Source organism: Mus musculus, chromosome 1 (assembly GCF_000001635.26).
Source record: "Mus musculus strain C57BL/6J chromosome 1, GRCm38.p6 C57BL/6J".
In the NCBI taxonomy this organism is placed as follows: domain Eukaryota; kingdom Metazoa; phylum Chordata; class Mammalia; order Rodentia; family Muridae; genus Mus; species Mus musculus.
In genome coordinates this window covers 37,681,428-37,698,082 of record NC_000067.6, presented here as the reverse complement: position 1 = coordinate 37,698,082, position 16,655 = coordinate 37,681,428, and the positions used below count along the sequence as shown (strand labels likewise).

The 16,655-nt window shown below is 47.1% G+C and overlaps 1 protein-coding gene and 1 long non-coding RNA gene across 6 annotated transcripts in view; one reads left to right on the top strand and one right to left on the bottom strand.

Annotated features, from left to right (window-relative positions):
- Positions 1 to 16,655, top strand: part of Cracdl (capping protein inhibiting regulator of actin like) — a 108,414-nt gene that overhangs the window by 22,007 nt on the left and 69,752 nt on the right. The gene's annotated exons all lie outside the window — the stretch shown is intronic.
- Positions 2,511 to 13,541, bottom strand: Gm39628. 2 transcript variants are annotated; one of them, XR_003947780.1, is made up of 4 exons: positions 8,931 to 13,541; positions 8,683 to 8,853; positions 3,630 to 3,763; positions 2,511 to 2,923 (listed from the first exon to the last, which is right to left on the bottom strand). It is a non-coding gene; the product is annotated as a predicted gene, 39628 (long non-coding RNA). The 2 variants fall into 2 exon arrangements; XR_865356.3 differs by having other exon boundaries at positions 8,683 to 13,541.

The following is a 16,655-nucleotide window of genomic DNA, read 5'->3' as shown; positions in this document are numbered from 1 at the left end:
ACATAGATTGTCCTTTCAGAGAGGTGTGATCTTTAGGGACCAAGGGGCCAGCTGGTGAAATGCTACCAATCTAGCCATTTGGTTCTTCCCTGTATCCTTCCTTTAGCCCTGCCTATGCAGAGGCAGCCCTATGAGCCCTTCAGAGCCTGGCCAGCATGTTCACGTTTAACCATCTCCAACCTCCCTTCCCTCACAACCCCCCAGGTCCAGCCTTAATTCTCCTTGCTCTCCAAACAGAACCATAGGCCTCACAACCGTGTCCTGTCTGTCCAGAGAGCCTGTTCCCCTAGCCGACTACCCACAGGCCACCCTGAGGCGACTCTTCTGGGCTGTCTTTCCTCTGTCACCTCTGGACAGATGTGGCTGTCCCTGCTTCTCTCTCCTCTAGTATTCCATTCTTACCTGTCAGAGGTGGGCCAGGAATGTAGGCCTCTTCCCCTGACAGTCTGAGGCTCTGGTGTTGATGGCTTTGAGTTTAAAGACATGGAGGAAAAGAGCCTGAATAGGTGTTCAGAAAATAGCGTTTGAAGCAGGTTGGCTGGAACCATTAGATACCTATAATCTTCATTTTTGGTGTAATGCTTTTTGTGTCTGAGAACTTTGTCAATGTCAGAAGATTTCGCCACACACTGAAGTAGGTCTTGATTATAAAGAGCAAACATTTAACTCCAGGGTCTCAGTGGATCTACATTATGAAGTTGGTGTCTGTGCAGCTTACACAACTTGACATTTGGGTTCATCTTCCACGGAGATTGGGTGAAGGTCGTTGGGAGACCTCAGAGCTAACTCTGGATCCTTCATGAGCCTGAGGTTGGAGTCCCAGCTGCTGCCCAGGGCCCAGCAGGTGCCTTGCAGCGTCTCTCCTGAGCTTGCTTCTGGGCACCTCGGCATGAGTCAGAGCAAGTGCAGCGTGGGCTTGCAAGGGTGGCAGGGAGCCCAGAATTAGCTCAACTGTGCTTTAGGAGGGCTGTGGTGGGGAGGGTGAGACCATGCCAGGCAGCAGCCACAAACCACAGAGGGGGGTCACAACTCTGGAGTCACCACAGGCTTCAGAGTGAAGAGAAAGCCTGTGGCTCCTGGCACACACCCAGCTGTAGGTGAACAGTTGGTTCAAGAGTGGGCTGTCTGTACTCACAGCTAGTGTGATTGCCATGTCACTCCCAGGACGAGTGGCAGACAGGCATGGTGGTCACCATCCTTACTGCCTACGGTCTGGCCAGGTAGAGCAGCTCAGTGCCTTGGCACATCAGGCAGGTAGACATATACCTGAGCTGAGCCCAACAGCTGGAGGGGGAGGGGGGCTAAGATGGGGCTCCATCTGGCACTCTTCTTGCCCTTTGTAAGCTGCAGCAATTGTTCCCACGTGGCTTTGCTACATCACAGAGCATTTTATCTGCCCTCATGCCTTTTCCTACACAGGTATCTTGCTGAAGAGGCTGGTGCTTGTCGCCAGAGAACACAGGGAAACAGAACTTGTCACTCTGCCAATCTTCAGGACAAAAACCCAGGGGGCATGGAGGGATTGGGCTCTCGGGAAGCCACCAGCTGAGTCAGCCTGAAGGAATGGTGGCCGTTGAATTGTGAGAGTGTCCACGTTGATCTAGAAGAGAGAATGGCGTTTAAGATCCCAGTGTGCAGTGTGGGCACACGGTGCTAACTTTGCCAGCGCACTCGGTGTGCTCAGTGTTTCTGTGTGGCTACTCATGTGAACAGAACTGTCTGGGAAGGAAATGAAGACCTCTGAAGGGCCTCGGGGCAGTCAGCTCTGTGGCTGTGCCAGGCAACTTGTACCTTCACACCCCAGATGGCCATGGTGACTGTTGTCTGTGTTGTCAGGAGGCTATATGGCCTAGCTCTGTTGTCACCAAGAAGACTTGAAAGGGCCAGAGTTGTGGGTGCCTTGTCTGTGCTGGGGTATGGGATACTGGTACCCAGATTAGATCCAGTCTTCACTGGTCTGAGGGCATTGGAGAGTGTCAGTGCCAGCGTGACCATGTCTTCACTGGTCAAGTAGTATCTGGGGACCTAGCAGATGAAGCAGGAATTCTTTCCTTAGCCATAAGAGTTGCACCAGGGATATCAGCCTTGTCTCTTTAGCACTGGCTGCGGACTTCACACACACAGGCATTTGCTAAGTGCTAGAGCCTCCCACCCTCTTCACACCTCTCTGCTAGTACCCAGGCTCTGCACAGGGTGCCGCCTTTTTGCCCAGAGTCCCGTGAGTCTTGCGATGCCTTCCTTGGTTCCGATTTGGTTCTTTTCAGAGTACAGCATGTACTCGACAGCTCGATTGGGGCCCCAGCTCTACTGGGAGGTGGGCAGGGTCCAGAGGTCCAGAGAATGAGAGGCGCTTGCAGGCACTGTGCATAGGGTAGTGGGCATGCTGGGCTCTCTTGCCTCTTGATTCAGTGCTTTGCCAAGGTGCCTGCTACCCACCTGCTGCCTGCCATTGTCCTATCAGAACACGCTGCCCACACCACCTCAGCCTTTCTCTGAAAATCAAAGGTGTCTTAGCATTTTCTTTGCCTCTTTATTTTACACCGATGTATTATATAATAATAAGTATTATTATCACTCTATTATGATTATTATTATTCGATGTGCTGGGGATTGAACTCGGGGTCTGGCACATGCAAGCGTTGACCACTGAGCTACACGCCCAGCCAATTTCATCATTCTCCTCTTGCTTCTGCACAGCAAGCTTATTAGAACCAAGACAATTTTGGGGGGGGGGGACTTTGAGCTCAATGCCTCATGTGCACCACCCCATTTAATCCTGCAGACATGTGTGACAGTGCGCACAGTGGCTATCGTGCAAGGTTACTCAGCAGGTAAGCGGACAGCAAGTGCACATGGACAGGAGAGGACTTCTTAATTCTGTCCTTTTTCACTCCAGGCCAGTGGAGGCTTCTTCACAGGTCACCTGAGACCATCAGAAAACACAGATGTTTATATTACAACAAGGTAACAGTAGCAACATTCCAGTTAAAAAGTAGCAATAGAAAGAATTTCACAGTTGGGGGTCGCCAAGTCATGAAGAGCTGGGTTAAAGGCTCTCAGCAGTAGGAAGGTCGGGAATCACTTCTCTAGGCTGTGGGAGAGAAGAAAATGCCACAGAAGAGATGGTGTCCCTACCTGCTCATGGTACTTGATGAAGCAGGAGGTTGGGAATGTACACAAAGTGTAGCCTTTTTTCCCTTCAGCATTCCATGGCCCCCTTGCCTACAATGCTTAGCCTGCTAGCTACTCTTTTATTGCCAGCTTCCCTGGCCTTATCACTGGCCCTTTGCCCTTCCCTCCCTCTGCTGGGCTTGGAGCCTGGGGACACGCTCTGGGAGTTTACAGGTGGCGAGAGGGAACCAGACAGAGAGCTGCATGGCAGGTGGCCCAGGGCGGGGCGGGCGTACACACAGATAGTGTTCAGTGACAGGCCCCTGCTCCCCAGGAAGGCTGGCCAGTTGGAGTCAGGTTTCCCAAGGCCTTAGAGCAGGCAGGTAGGTCAAGCAGGAATGTAGCAGAGAAGGGAATGGCTATTCCCTGGCCAGTGTTTGTTCCAGCCCTGTGCCAGACAGCTCCCATTGTTTTATGAACCGGGTTTTGACGACAGCATTGGTTGCTTGGGTCCTCACCACACGGAAGCAATTGGAACCTCCTCCAGGATTCTTTAAAATAAATCACGGCTGCTTTCTCAGGCACATAATAGGATTGTTCCACCCTTGCCCACATCTTTGACATTAGGGCAGTCACGCTGCCATGCTGGTACCTGTAACCAGAAGAAAAGCGAGCCCACGTGAAGTGATCTACTTAAGTAACTGACCCCCAACAAGCCCAGGGATGCTAATGCAAGCAGCAGAGGAAACTCCAGAGTCTGTTGCTGCTGTCCAGGGCTCGTGAATCTCACAGTGTCTGTATAAATCTCACCCAGAGTCTGCCCGAAAGCTGCCTGCAAGCTCTCTGCATCTTTACCCGAGGCCTTCTGGGTTCTTCTAAGATACCAACTAATAAATAGCACAGGTCTTTAAAAGGGGTCTTTTAGGCACCCGTAATCCTTGTGTCTGCACGAAGCCATTAGAGTCTGTGGGATTTTCTTACAGGTAGTTCTCTGAGCCTTTTAGGATTATTCTGAATAGTTAGAAAAGTAAATCAAGGACCTTTGTCTGGGTGGCAAGTCATTAATGAGATTCATCCGCGGAAGCCGAAGGGCTCAACCCACTTCTCCACTGTAGCCTTTTGTAAGTTATACATGTCACTGGAATGGAGGCCACACCAGACAGAGGAAGGTCACTGGAATATAAGCTACCTGAGACGCCAGAGTCCTGGTCTCCAGGGCAGGGCAGGTGGCAGTTAGTGTCAGGGTAAGGGAAGGTCAGTCCTTTATCTTCCTGATAGGCTGTCACCATAATGGGGTTGAGTTTTTTGACTTTTTATTGGGACTGATAAAATTTGTTCAACAGAGAGCTGTTATGTTTATAAGCAACCCACAGATGGTGGGGAGAGAAACTCAGAGGAAACTGGGTAGCCAAGAAGCGCTTGCCTCTTTCCCACAAGACCCCGTGTTGTGCACCAAGGGCAAGCATTTGCCAGAAAGTCACTTTAATTGGGAAGTAAACTTGTGTGTTAGCCACAACACATTCCTGAGGTCATCAGCCTATGATAAGGCTTCTCTTGACTCTTTTTTTTTTTTTTTTTTTTTGAGGTTTCGGTGTAATATGGGTTGACCCACATTTCTGGGCCAGCAGCTAGGCAGCACTCAACGGTGGAAATGCATGCAAGGTAGAGAAAACTCTTCCAATGACTGGGCGGAAGAGAGTCAGGAGGAGCCTGGAGTCCGTGGTCCCATCAAGTGCACATCTCTAATGATGACCCTTAGGTCTCAGCATTTAGTTTCTGCCCCTTCCCATTAGTGCCCAGCTGGAGATCAAGTGGTCATGGTTGTCCTAAGGGTCATGGTGATTTTAAGACCTGTAGCAGCTTAGGTCTGTGTTTGCTGGCAGAATAGACCCATTTCTGCCCCATAGCTGAGGTTATGCATCTCAACGGGACTCAAGGGTTGTCCTTCACATCTGTTCTCCTCTGCCCTATAGCTGATATTCCAATTGAAATGGCCAGTTGGTCCAATTTTGAACATGGAAAGAGCTTTTAGGGATTGTCTCGATTGGGCCTCCCATTGGAGTATTCAAAGCTGCCTGCTTCTGCCCAGTATCATCTAGTGAGCAGGCCTCATGTTCCATGGGTTTTATCTAAAGGCACACATTTTGCTCCCGGGGCCTCCCACATTGGCACAGGTGGTTAGCAGGTGTCACAATGTTAGCATTTTCTGCCTCAAGAAAATTTCTCCATCTTTTGTTGTTGTTTAAACTTGTGGTCTTAGGGTATGTAGTTCACACAGCACGGAGAGTTACCTTTTAAAAGGAGTCATATTTCCAATCTTAGCCATAATGGAGCAATCCATTTTGGGTTTGCTTTCTCTCCTTGAACAACTGGACCGGAATACTACCTACCCAGTGCAGGTGTCGGATGCAAGACCCACATTTGCTCTGACATTCTGTCTGGGAATGCCGTCTGAGCCATGGCACAGGGGAGCAGAGACCACGAAAGAGCTGAGCAGAGGCCTCTGTGTGTGTGTGTGTGTGTGTGTGTGTGTGTGTGCGTGCTGAGGTTGTTAGCATTCATGGTGAAGTGTCCTGGAGAGAGGACTGTTCTGAGGCAGAGAAAACACCAAGCTGTGTGTGCAACCGTGGCTGGACCTGGAAGAATGCCAGGGGTTGGGGAATCTAGAAATGGCAGAACCACCCTGCTGAGTGTTCTAACCTGCTGGAGTAGAGGGACCTTACTGTACTCTTGGTCACTTACCTGGAACCATGGAAAGGCTATCCCTAAGGAGACCACAGGGAATGTATCACAGCTCCCATAACAAAATCTAAACACACGCTTTCTTCGGGGTAAGGCCCTATGCCAGTCAACTGAGTATGCCCGATGAAACTCAACGTTCTTAAATGAAGTATTATGTGCCGTACCTACCATACAATAAAATAACTATGAGACATGAGGACAAGGTGGTCAGGAGCAAAGAAAACTAGGCCAATGCTGCCAAAGCCATGCAAAGAGCCTGGTAGGAGCTGACTCAGTGCCATCCCAAGTCTTATTTAAGTGCCCTGAGGGCTCTTTGGTTCACCAACAAGCACCCAGCTGTGTGTGGCCTCCACATTCTCCACCTGCTCCTGTGTTTCTGGGCCTTGGGGTTTGCCCTGCTCTTATGCTGGCATGGTCTTTCCCCACTTGTATCAGACCCCCCACCCCCAAGCTTTTCAGGCTCTGCTCACTGTCCCCTTCCCAGAGAAGGCCATCCCTAGTGCTGAGCCCGTGGGCCTTTGCAAGTGTCCACCTGAGCATTGCCATTTGAGTTCTCTACAGGGCCCAGTGATAGAAATCGATGGGACAACGAGTCAAATATATTCAGTTGCCTGCCCAGAGGTATCCAGCAAGCTTAGACCAAAAGTCCTGGCTTTCTGTGCTGTAGCATGAGGAGAATCAGGCTTTTTTTTTTTTTTTTTTTCGTATGGCACCTGCTTTCTTCTTGCTTTATAAGTTTGGAGTGTTGTGTCAGGCAAGTACTTCACCGTTGCGCTCCCCTCCAGCCCCTCCTCCCACTGAGCGCCCCTCCCACTGAGCGCCCCTCCCACTGAGCAGCACTCCAGCTCCTCCTCCCACTGAGTTCTCCTTTACCTCCTCCCACTGAGCCCTCCAGCCCCTCCTACTTTGATTTTTGAAACTTCCGGCACCTTCTGACAAACTGTATATCTGTTTTTTTGTCACTCTCCGTCTTTAGAACGAGAGAATGAGGGTTTGTCTTTAGCTGTTGATCACCACTGAATCTTCAGTGCCTGTGGCTGTGGCTGGAACTTAACGGTGGCCAATAAATATTTATTTCATCAATGATTAAAACTAAAATGTAGAGCCCATGGGGGCAGACTCTGGGAATAAATATACTGAGATGAAAAATACAAAGCATGGCAGGTTTGCTTTGTCCTATTTCGAAAATCTGTGTAGTTTTACCATGGAAGAACATTTTCAGTTGAAAATTTTTAAGGGTTTGAAGAGAGAGCTCAGAGATAAGGGGGCTCACTTTATTCTTGCAGAAGACTCAGGTTTGGTTCCTGGAACCCATGTTGGGTTTCATGGGTAACTTACAACCCTCTGTAACTCTGACTCCAGGGATCTGGTGCCCTCTTCTGGTCTCCATGAATACCTGCCCTCACATGCACAAACGTGCATAATTTTTAATTTTGATATTGTTGGTATAAGTGTATAGTTTTGTGGTATAGTGCTTGCTTCATATATGCACGTCTCTAGGGTTGGTCCCCAACTTCCGATACCAAGTAAATAGACTAGATATTGTTTTCAACGGCTAGGTAGCACTTGTCTGTCAGGTATATTCTCAGGTGCCCAGGCATCTTCTGCATGTACCTCCTGTACATGAGCTGGTGATGGAAGTTACCTGTGCAAAGCTACACAGACAAGCTAAAGCCTGGAACTCTGCCTTGCCAGTGCATCCTGTAATGGGAAATCAGTCCTCGTATGGAGTTGATTCATGGACTGTGAGGCAAGGCAGTCTTTGGAGTCTGGGATTTATAAAATTAAATGTGTTTATATCTCCATTTTACACACATGTATATAAGTATACATTGGAGATGACAGGTTTGGGAGAATAATCTAGGGTTCAAGGTCTGTTAGGGAGGCAAGATTGGTGGGAATAGAGATTACGACCAGCCCAGCATCAGTGAGGCCTGAGATGTCTTGAAATGTAGGAGAAGGCTGAGGAAGAGCCCTGCTAGTCTGACAGATCCAACCTGGGGGAAAAAATGCAAGGCCCTGCAGGAACCATGGGCTCAACTGATTTTGAATTGTCAAGGTCCAGCTTATGTATCATAAGCCACCTAGAGACGTAAAGGCACATTTTTCTATCGCCAATAAAAATTCATGTCAATAACACTTGTAGATTCATTGCCAGAAGAAAGACTGGGCTTTTGTGTGTAGGATCTCACTGGAGTCTCAAAACAGACAAGGAAAAAAAAATCCTCCTCCATCTGTTCCAATGAAGAAACAGGCAGAGAAAGAACACGTGGAGCTCCAAGTTTCCTCCCATATTAGGTGGTAAACCTGGCACGGGTTCCAGGTCTTAAAAGCTCTAAACCGGGGACGGATGGGGGTGTAGCTTGGTGGTGGAACATTTGTCTAACATTTGTGGGGTTCCAGGTTTCATCTCCAGCATTGAAAAACAAACAAAATAAACAATCAACCTCAGAATTCCAAGCAAGCGCACTCTTGGAGGCTCCAGCTGAGGTATGTTTTCTGTGGAACAAGTTCCCTAGAGGGGAGGAAACGGTGGAATAGTGCCTTACTTAGCATGCTAACAGGGTTGGAGGTTCCTGCAGATGTGCTCCGAGGCAAGAACAAGTGAGAGTGGCCCTCAGACAAGAATACGGACTTAAAATGATCTTCTTTGAGACTTCATGAACAGAAGTAGGCACAAGTTGAAGCTGTTATCAGTGTTGGGTGGGGGCTCTGTTTTTATGAATATCTCTTTGGGCATCACCTTCCTGGTCCTCAAACCACCTGATTCTGACAGGAGCCCTGAGTATCACTGACACCTGGAATGGCAGAGGTTACAGGTTCTCTTACCTGAGGCATTGTTTCTGTTTTATGGGTGTCATTCTGGGTGCCAAGGGGCTAGGAGCTCTGCCCGAGGTCAGACAAAGTCACATTTCCAGGACTGAGATGTAAAGCAGCCGGACCACAACTGAGGCAGCATATAGAACATTCTCTCGGAGGCTGAGGTTAATCCTGATGCGACTGTTGGACATGGTTGGTATATTTGTGTTTGGGGAAGAAAGACTTACCCCTTATTGTAAGTGCTTACAGCCACTTACAGTGTCTCCACTGAGCTGTGCCTTTATCCCACAGGTAGAATTACTAAACAGAATGATTCCTGACGCCCTCTCTTAGGTCTCACTGCAAAAACAAAAACAAAAACAAAAACAAAACACTGTCTTGTTTTTCTTCCTACCTAAGATTTTAAAAGGTGGGGGTAGGAAACAACATAGATTAAAACAAAAACTAGTGTGTGTGTGTGTGTGTGTGTGTGTGTGTGTGTGTGTGTGTCCATCCATCCACAGAGATCAAAAGATGATTTCTTATCCTCTCAGACTTGACCCACAGGCATTTGTGAGCCAGCCCACCTCAGGTCTCCTGTAAGACTCCTGATCTCAGAGCCACCTCTGCAGCCCTCGCCGGCACAGGTTTCTAAATCAGGGAATTCTTGTAGCCTAGAAGCAAGCGCTGGCAGGGTTAGGGTAGCTGGTGTCTCAGCCCCTGGTGAGACTCCGCTGGTCAGGAGGTTGTCAGTAATGGACCTGGAGCCTATTCCGTGGGTCCTCACATTCAGCCTTGCTGTGATTGGCTGCGATCCTCAAGGGTTCATGCCCTCCCTGGTTCATGTCCTTGGGATGGCGCGATTGGAAGGCATTTGAAACCTAAAAAGACAGAGGGGAGGGGCAATCCGTGGGAAGTTGGCAAGTCACTGCAGTTGCTGTCCTTGCCTTTGAAGGAGACTGTGTTGTTCTTGTGAGTTTTCACAAGCATGAACATTAAGAGAGCAGGCCTGGCTTCTGCTCCTGTCTCACCATGTGACCTCTCTCCATGCTCTACTGTGACGCCATTTGCTGTGAGGCCTTCAGGAGAGATACACTGAACCCAGGGGCCATTCAACCTCAGATGTTCTGCCTCTGAGAGTGTGAGCATTCCAGATGGAGATTTGTCGATGGGTCTACACACAGGCTGCGAGAGGCTGGGTGTCTGTGGGCAGTTCCTGGAGGGTCGGGGTCAGGGCTGACGGAGCTAACGCACATGGTAACAGGTGTATTTCATGTTCTCGCACTGTCTCAGGGCAGGGTGAGAGTCTCTGCACTGTCCCAGGGCAGGGTGAGCGGTCCCAGACAAGTTCTTTTGCGCTCAGACCCTCCTCGGGTTCAAAGAGACAGAGGGGGTATTTCAGGTGCCTCCACTTTGGGGATGCTGGTAGTCATCACAGGGTGTCTCTGGGTCATCAAGAAGTGGGCTGTTAACAGAGACTCCTCTCTGCCTCAGCCTCCGCCTTCCTCCCTTTGGAAGAATAACATCCAGGAGAAAGTGAGAGAGCTTCCTCCTTCTCCTTAGGAAAGAACAAAGGTTTACTTCTTCAGCATAGACTCTCATACAGTTCAAGGTATGAGAACAATGTGCTCTTGTGCCCTTGAGCTCAGGGTTGGAACTGCTGTTAAGTTCAGCTTTTGCGGAACATGACGGCTCCCTGGCTCCCTGCCATATATTCTTGAAGGCTCTGGCTTCATGCTGTTCTGCTGGAGTGGGGGGTGTGGGTAAGCCTAGTCTACTTGGGAAGGCAGTGGGAGCCTGGTGTGGTCTCACCGGTCTCTAGCTCATGAGGAAGGTCTAGATAGGTAGCAGAATTTCCTGCATGTCCCATGCTATGAATTCAGATCGCTGTGCTTCGGGTTGCTGTGATAGATGATGTCGTCGCTGTCATTGTCGTTGTCGTCCCAGAGACGAAATGTAGATGCCAAAGGAGCAGAGGGTATCACAGCACAGCAGCTGCCAGCCTTACCAGTTAACAGCAGCAGGCAGGGGGCTGAGCAGTGGTACACACAGCAGCTTGGAGGCGTGCCGGAAGCGCTGCATCGGTGAGTGGACCGAGTCCCGGAATGTCCCACAGTGTACCATTCCATTTTTGTGACATTCTCGAGGAGACAGAATGTGAATGACGGAGAACAGATCTGTGGTTGCCAGGGGCACAAGAGGGGTGCTGTGCAACCCGAGTGAACAGACGGGGGAAGTGTTTGGGGGTGATGGGAGGCTTATGTACCCATCACTACCCAGCCAGGTGGTGGCCACGTGACTTGACGTGTGACAAAACTCATGGAGCTGAACATCGTGATCATTTGGAAATAAAATAAGTACCAGAAGGGTGGGTGTCGCCTGAATACAGTCACCTCTGACGACAGCCCCTCACCCCAGCAGTCACCTCATTGGTAGCATGAGTGTTTGCAGGAATGCAGTTTCATATGTGGAGTTTGCCAACCCAGAACCGATGCTCTTCAGCTCTGTTTACAGAGCTGAATATCTGTTGGGATATTTTCTTCTCTGAAGCCGTTCTGGTAACCCACAGTGTGACTGTGCCCCCTCAGTGCCCTGCCTTCTGCATGTTTGCCCACATTGGCAACTAGGGTCCCACTTCCCTGTGTCACTTCTCCCTGCCCAGGAGGAGCCTTGTCCTGTGTACTCTGACTTCTAAATGGCCCTTAAACTGGCCCCAGGCTGCCATCTCAGCCCTCCTGCCTTAGTCCCTGGTAGCCTGAGTTTCATGGTTGAAGATTATCTGTTCAGAACAAGAAGACACAGAGAGACTCCTGATTCCTTTTTAAATCCTTTTATTATTATTATTATTATTATTATTATTATTATTATTATGAGTAACTGAGGGTGGGAATCGTGCAGATCCTGAAGAGGTAGTTCCTTCCACAGAGAAGCTGAAGTATACCCTTCATCCTGCCACACCACAGAATGTCAAGTGTGGCTCCCTTGCTCTCCATCGGAACACAGATTGAAGCTCTGTGGAGGCTCCCGTCTGTGGTGCTGAAGGGCCATGGCCCCAGTGCCCCTGAGCTCCTGCGCAGTCGCAGTCCTGGTAGATGGATTTCTGTGCTGCATGCTACAGAGAGCCTGTTTTCTCCCAGATTTGAAAGGACGTTGGGGATAGTGCCTAGGAAGGGTCCTTCCTGGATTTGGGGTGCTGTCAGGGTATGGTGTCAGGGTTAATGCACCCCAGAAGGGAGTCGGCCAGAGGGCCAAGGTTTGTGAGCAGGCAGCAGGGAGACGAGGCACTAGTCTGTGAGAGATCAGAGAAATGATGGCGGAGATTCTACAGGAAGCAGGACATGAGTTTGTGGAGACTGCTAGGAAGAATGAACTGGGCTGCTGTTCTCACTCCGAGGAGGCCGGCTGGACCTGCAACCGGCTGCAATTTACAGAAAAGTGTAGCCACATAGTGAGCTTTCCATTGTTCTGCAAAAGTAAAATTATGAGAGTTGGATATCCTAATCCCCAAATCCAATGTCCAGGATGCTCCAGAATCTGCAAGTTTTTTGAGCACCATAATGCAATGGGAAGAAAATCCCACAATGCCTAGAGAGCACGGTGGCTCCTGCATGGAATTCCAGCGTTTCGGAGGGAGAGGCAGGAGGATGAGAAACTCAAGGTTATTCTAGACTACATAGCAAGTTTGAGGCCAGCTGCAGGAAATTCTCCGAAAACAAACAAACAACCCTCCCCCAAAAGGGAAGAGAGAGATCAGAAAGAAAAATTGTATACCTGACCTCACGTGTTGGGTTGCAGCCCAGGTATTTTATAAAATACCATCAAGCTCTGTAGATAAGATGTATATAAACAAGTGATTTTCACAGCATGGATCATATCCTCTTTCTGAGGCTATCATGGATGCTTCTTCCTAATTTAACTTACACCTTTAAACTGCACTTCAGCCTTGCCCTGTATAGACTAGTGTAGAAGTCAGCGTTGCTTTTATTTCCTCAGAGGAAGGAATGAGATGTGAGAGAGCCATTCCCCAGCTTTACGAGTGCATGGCTCGGGCTGAGCCCAGAGCGTTCCCTTCTCTGTACTCACCACCCCTAGGGCTGGAAGCTTCTAGGCCTTGTAGACTTCAGCTTTCAGGCTCTTCCAGGTCTGCTGACCTAGCCTAGCTTCTGCCTCTGAGGCTGACAGCTGAATAAGCTCACCCTTTCTGCCTCCTTCTGAACTCTGGCTGGCTGGCTCCATTCAGCTGTTCTGCTTAAACGCCTCTCCAAGCTGACTGACTAAAACCAGCTTCTCTCAGCTTCTCACTGAATTGTTCTGCTCAGAAAGACTGCCTCATGAACTGAACTAGTCCAAACTGAACTGAACCGAACCAAACCAAACTTCTCTCTCTCCCTCTGCTCTTAAAGTAGCCTCTCTTTCCTGTCTGTTCTTGTGAGAGTTGGTGGATCCTCTCCCTGACTCATTCTGTCAGATCTTTCTCTGATTCATCACTTGGTCTATCCCTCAATTAGATGTTACTGCTTGGGATTAAAGGTGTGTCTGCATTCCAGTCAGAGGGATTAAAGGTGTGTGGTGCGTCTGCATTCCAGCAGGATCACACAGACCTAGGATCTTGGATGTGATCTCTTGCCAGAGCAGCCACGTTGCTGGATTAAAATTCCTCTAAAGAATGGGTTTGGAAGAGATGAAATATGAATCTACTTGTTTTGAGAATAAAAATGAGGGGATGGGTATATGGCTCAGTCGGTAAGGGAGGCAAAGGCAGGCGGATTTCTGAGTTCGAGGCCAGCCTGGTCTACAAAGTGACTTCCAGGACAGCCAGGGCTATACAGAGAAACCCTGTCTCGAAAAAAAAAAAAAAAAAAAAACCAAAAACAAACAAACAACAACCAAAAAAGGATTGCTGTACAAACAGGAGGCCTGATTTCTGATCCTCAGCACTCACTGTGAAAGTGGATACATTGTAATCCCAGCACGGGGGAGGCAGAGACAGGCAGATGCCTGGGGCTCAGTGGCCAACCAGTCTAGCCAAATCAATGAGCTCAAACTTCAGTGAAAGACCTTGTCTAAAGAATGAAGTGGAGAGAGATTGGAGTTAGACCTAAGACATCGATTGCTGGCCTTCACATGCACACAGGTACACCCATAGCCACCTTTCCACATATACATACCCACACAAAACCACAAATATGTACAGCATGTCCCTATACAGAAAGAGAAAGTTTAAGACTTAAAACCTTCACATTCTGTTCAGTTCGACCAGGTAAAATATGGGAGAAAGAAATAGGAATTCCATTGTTACAACTGTACCAGATTACATGCACTTTTTATTCCAATAGGATAGTGGACATATAATTTGCATATCCCAGAACAAGGTTGTGGATGATCACCAGTATTTAATTCCAGAACATTTTCATAGCCCACCAAAATCGTCATGTATCCATTGCTAGCCTTCTGTAAGCATGTATTAGAGGTTACCCGTGAAGCTGTAAGGACATCATGGAAAGTCAACAACTCCCAATTCAGTCATTTATGCAACAATCAAACCTTAGATCTACTTATACTTTTTACTTCTTCTTGAGTCGTATTTTTGGTAGTTTGTGTCTGTTTCATTGTTATCTAGGGTTTTTTTGTTTTTTGTTTTTGACGCATTAGGTGTTGACCTAATCATATTAATTTCTGTAGTGTTGGTAATGATGACTTCTTTCTCATTCTTGATTTTTTTTTAACATTTTGAATTTCCTATACTTTCTTTGGTGGCACATTTAGCTATAGATTTGTTAATTTTTTTTCAAAGAACTTCCTACTAGATTGTTTTGTTAGTTTTTTCTCTACTCCTTTTCTATTTTAAGTTTCATTAATTTCTTTTCTGCACTTCAGTATTTTCCTCCTGCTTGCTTGCAGCATAACCTCTTCTGCCTCTATATATTTTCTATCTCTATTTTTAAGTTGAAAGCTACTGATCCAGGATTTTTTTCCCCCTTTGAGCATTTACAGCCACAAACCTCTTCCTAAGAATGGTTTTAGCTACATCTCATGTGTTTTTGGTATATTGAGGCATTGTTTTGATTAATCTCAAAGTGTTTTCTAATTTCACTTAGGACTTTTTGTTTGACCTGTTGATTTTTTTTTCTAAGATGCGGTTTAGTTTGCACAGTTCCCTTCTGTTCTTTTTCTAATGAAATTCTGTTGTGGTTGGGGAAATCTTTGCTACTTAAATATTTTTAAAGTTTTGGGTTTTTATGGCCTAGCAGATGGTCTACCCTGAAATATTCTTGTTCCCTTGAGCAGGACCTGGCTTCTGTGTTAGCTGGGTTCTTAGGTCCTTGATCCCAGGTACCAGTGCCTCGTCATGTGTTCTGCTTCTTGTGCTTCTTATGTTTTGTTTTGTTCTATTGATTACGGAAGTGCGATATTAGCATTTTCAGCGATGGCTGCCGGATCATCGATTTCTCTCTTCAATTCTGTCACTTTTGCTCTATGTAGCTTGAGTGCTATTAGTATGCTCCAATTGAGAGAACTTGATTGGCCCCTCACCATGATGCACCATGAGATAAAGTCTCTCACTTTATTTCTGGTAACTTTTGTCTTGAATGATATCTCATACTGTAGTAGCATGGCTGCTCTAGCCGGGGTTTGATTGTCAGTTTCTGGGTCGTTGTCTTCCTTTCTATTTCAGTTTTAATGTCTTTGATCCTAGTTCACAACTCTTCAGAGTGTTAGTTAGTTTGTGTTATTTTTTCTGTCAACTTCTATATTTTAATTGGAGTACTTATCATTTCATTGTAACTATGAAGATAGCATTTACAGAATGCCATTTATCTTTTGGGTTCCGAGCATCTTACCCCTGTTTTGCCTTTTCCTGCATTGCTGCTTTCTGCTATGCTACCCCTTTCATTTCTTTGTCATTTCTTCTATGGTGTTTAGTGTATTTTCTTAGCAGTTTCCACCCGTGGGGCTGGGGGTCAGTGTACATCTTTAATTTATAACAGTCTCATTTGGATTAATACCAGTATAATTTCCAAAGCTTGCAAAGATCTCTGCTCTTGTATAGGCTTGTTCTCCCTTCGTTTTCTGCACTATTGTTATACAAACTGTATCTTTATACACTAGGTGTGCATTGGTGTGAGTTTGCAGTTTATAGATTTACATAATCGTCTTTCAAGTTAAGGGAAAAATGCAAATGGAATTGCAATTATATTTCCTCTTTAATTATCTGTATAATTACTTTTCTTTGCCCTGTTCTTTCCCGTGTGGGTTTGAATAACTAACACCCATTGTTTCCCATAACCCGATGATCTAGTAATAATCTTTCTATGGTTTGTGTTTACCTGGGAATCTTAATTTTTCTTTCATTTTTAAATTATCAAAAAAAATCATATAACAAATTATTAGCCATTTTACAGTGACCACTTCAGTAGCATGTAGTATAGTTACAGCATGGTGAGTGCTTACCTCAACACACCACCTACAAGGAAATTTCTGAGGAGCTTGGTTTTGGAAACTCATTTGGGTGGGTTTAGTGTTCTTTCAGCCTGTGTACATTTCATGCCTCCTGACCTCTGTGACTTTGCTGGAGTTACTAAGGACCCCTTGCATGAGGTGTGTTGCCTCTCCTCTATGATATCTTCATCTCTCACTTCGAAAGTCTCGTGGGTCTAGGTATGTGTGTCTGTGTTACCCTACTTGTGGTTCATTGGCTTTCTTGGGCGTGTAGATCATTTACCTTAAAACTTGGAAGTATTCAGCTCCGAATTCTTCAGCTCTTCTTTCTGCACCTTTGGGTCTCCTCTTGAGCTTCTCATGTGCACACACTGGACTTCTTGTGTGCATGCGTTGGATACTTAATGGTGTTCCACATGCCTTTGAGTCTTTGCTCATTTTTCCCACTATCTTTTCTGATCCTGAGATTGGTTAGTATTATTTCACATGGCTCGACAAGTTCTTCCACCTGAGGGTTCACCCTTACTATTGAACTCCTTTAGTGACGTTGACATTTCAGAGGC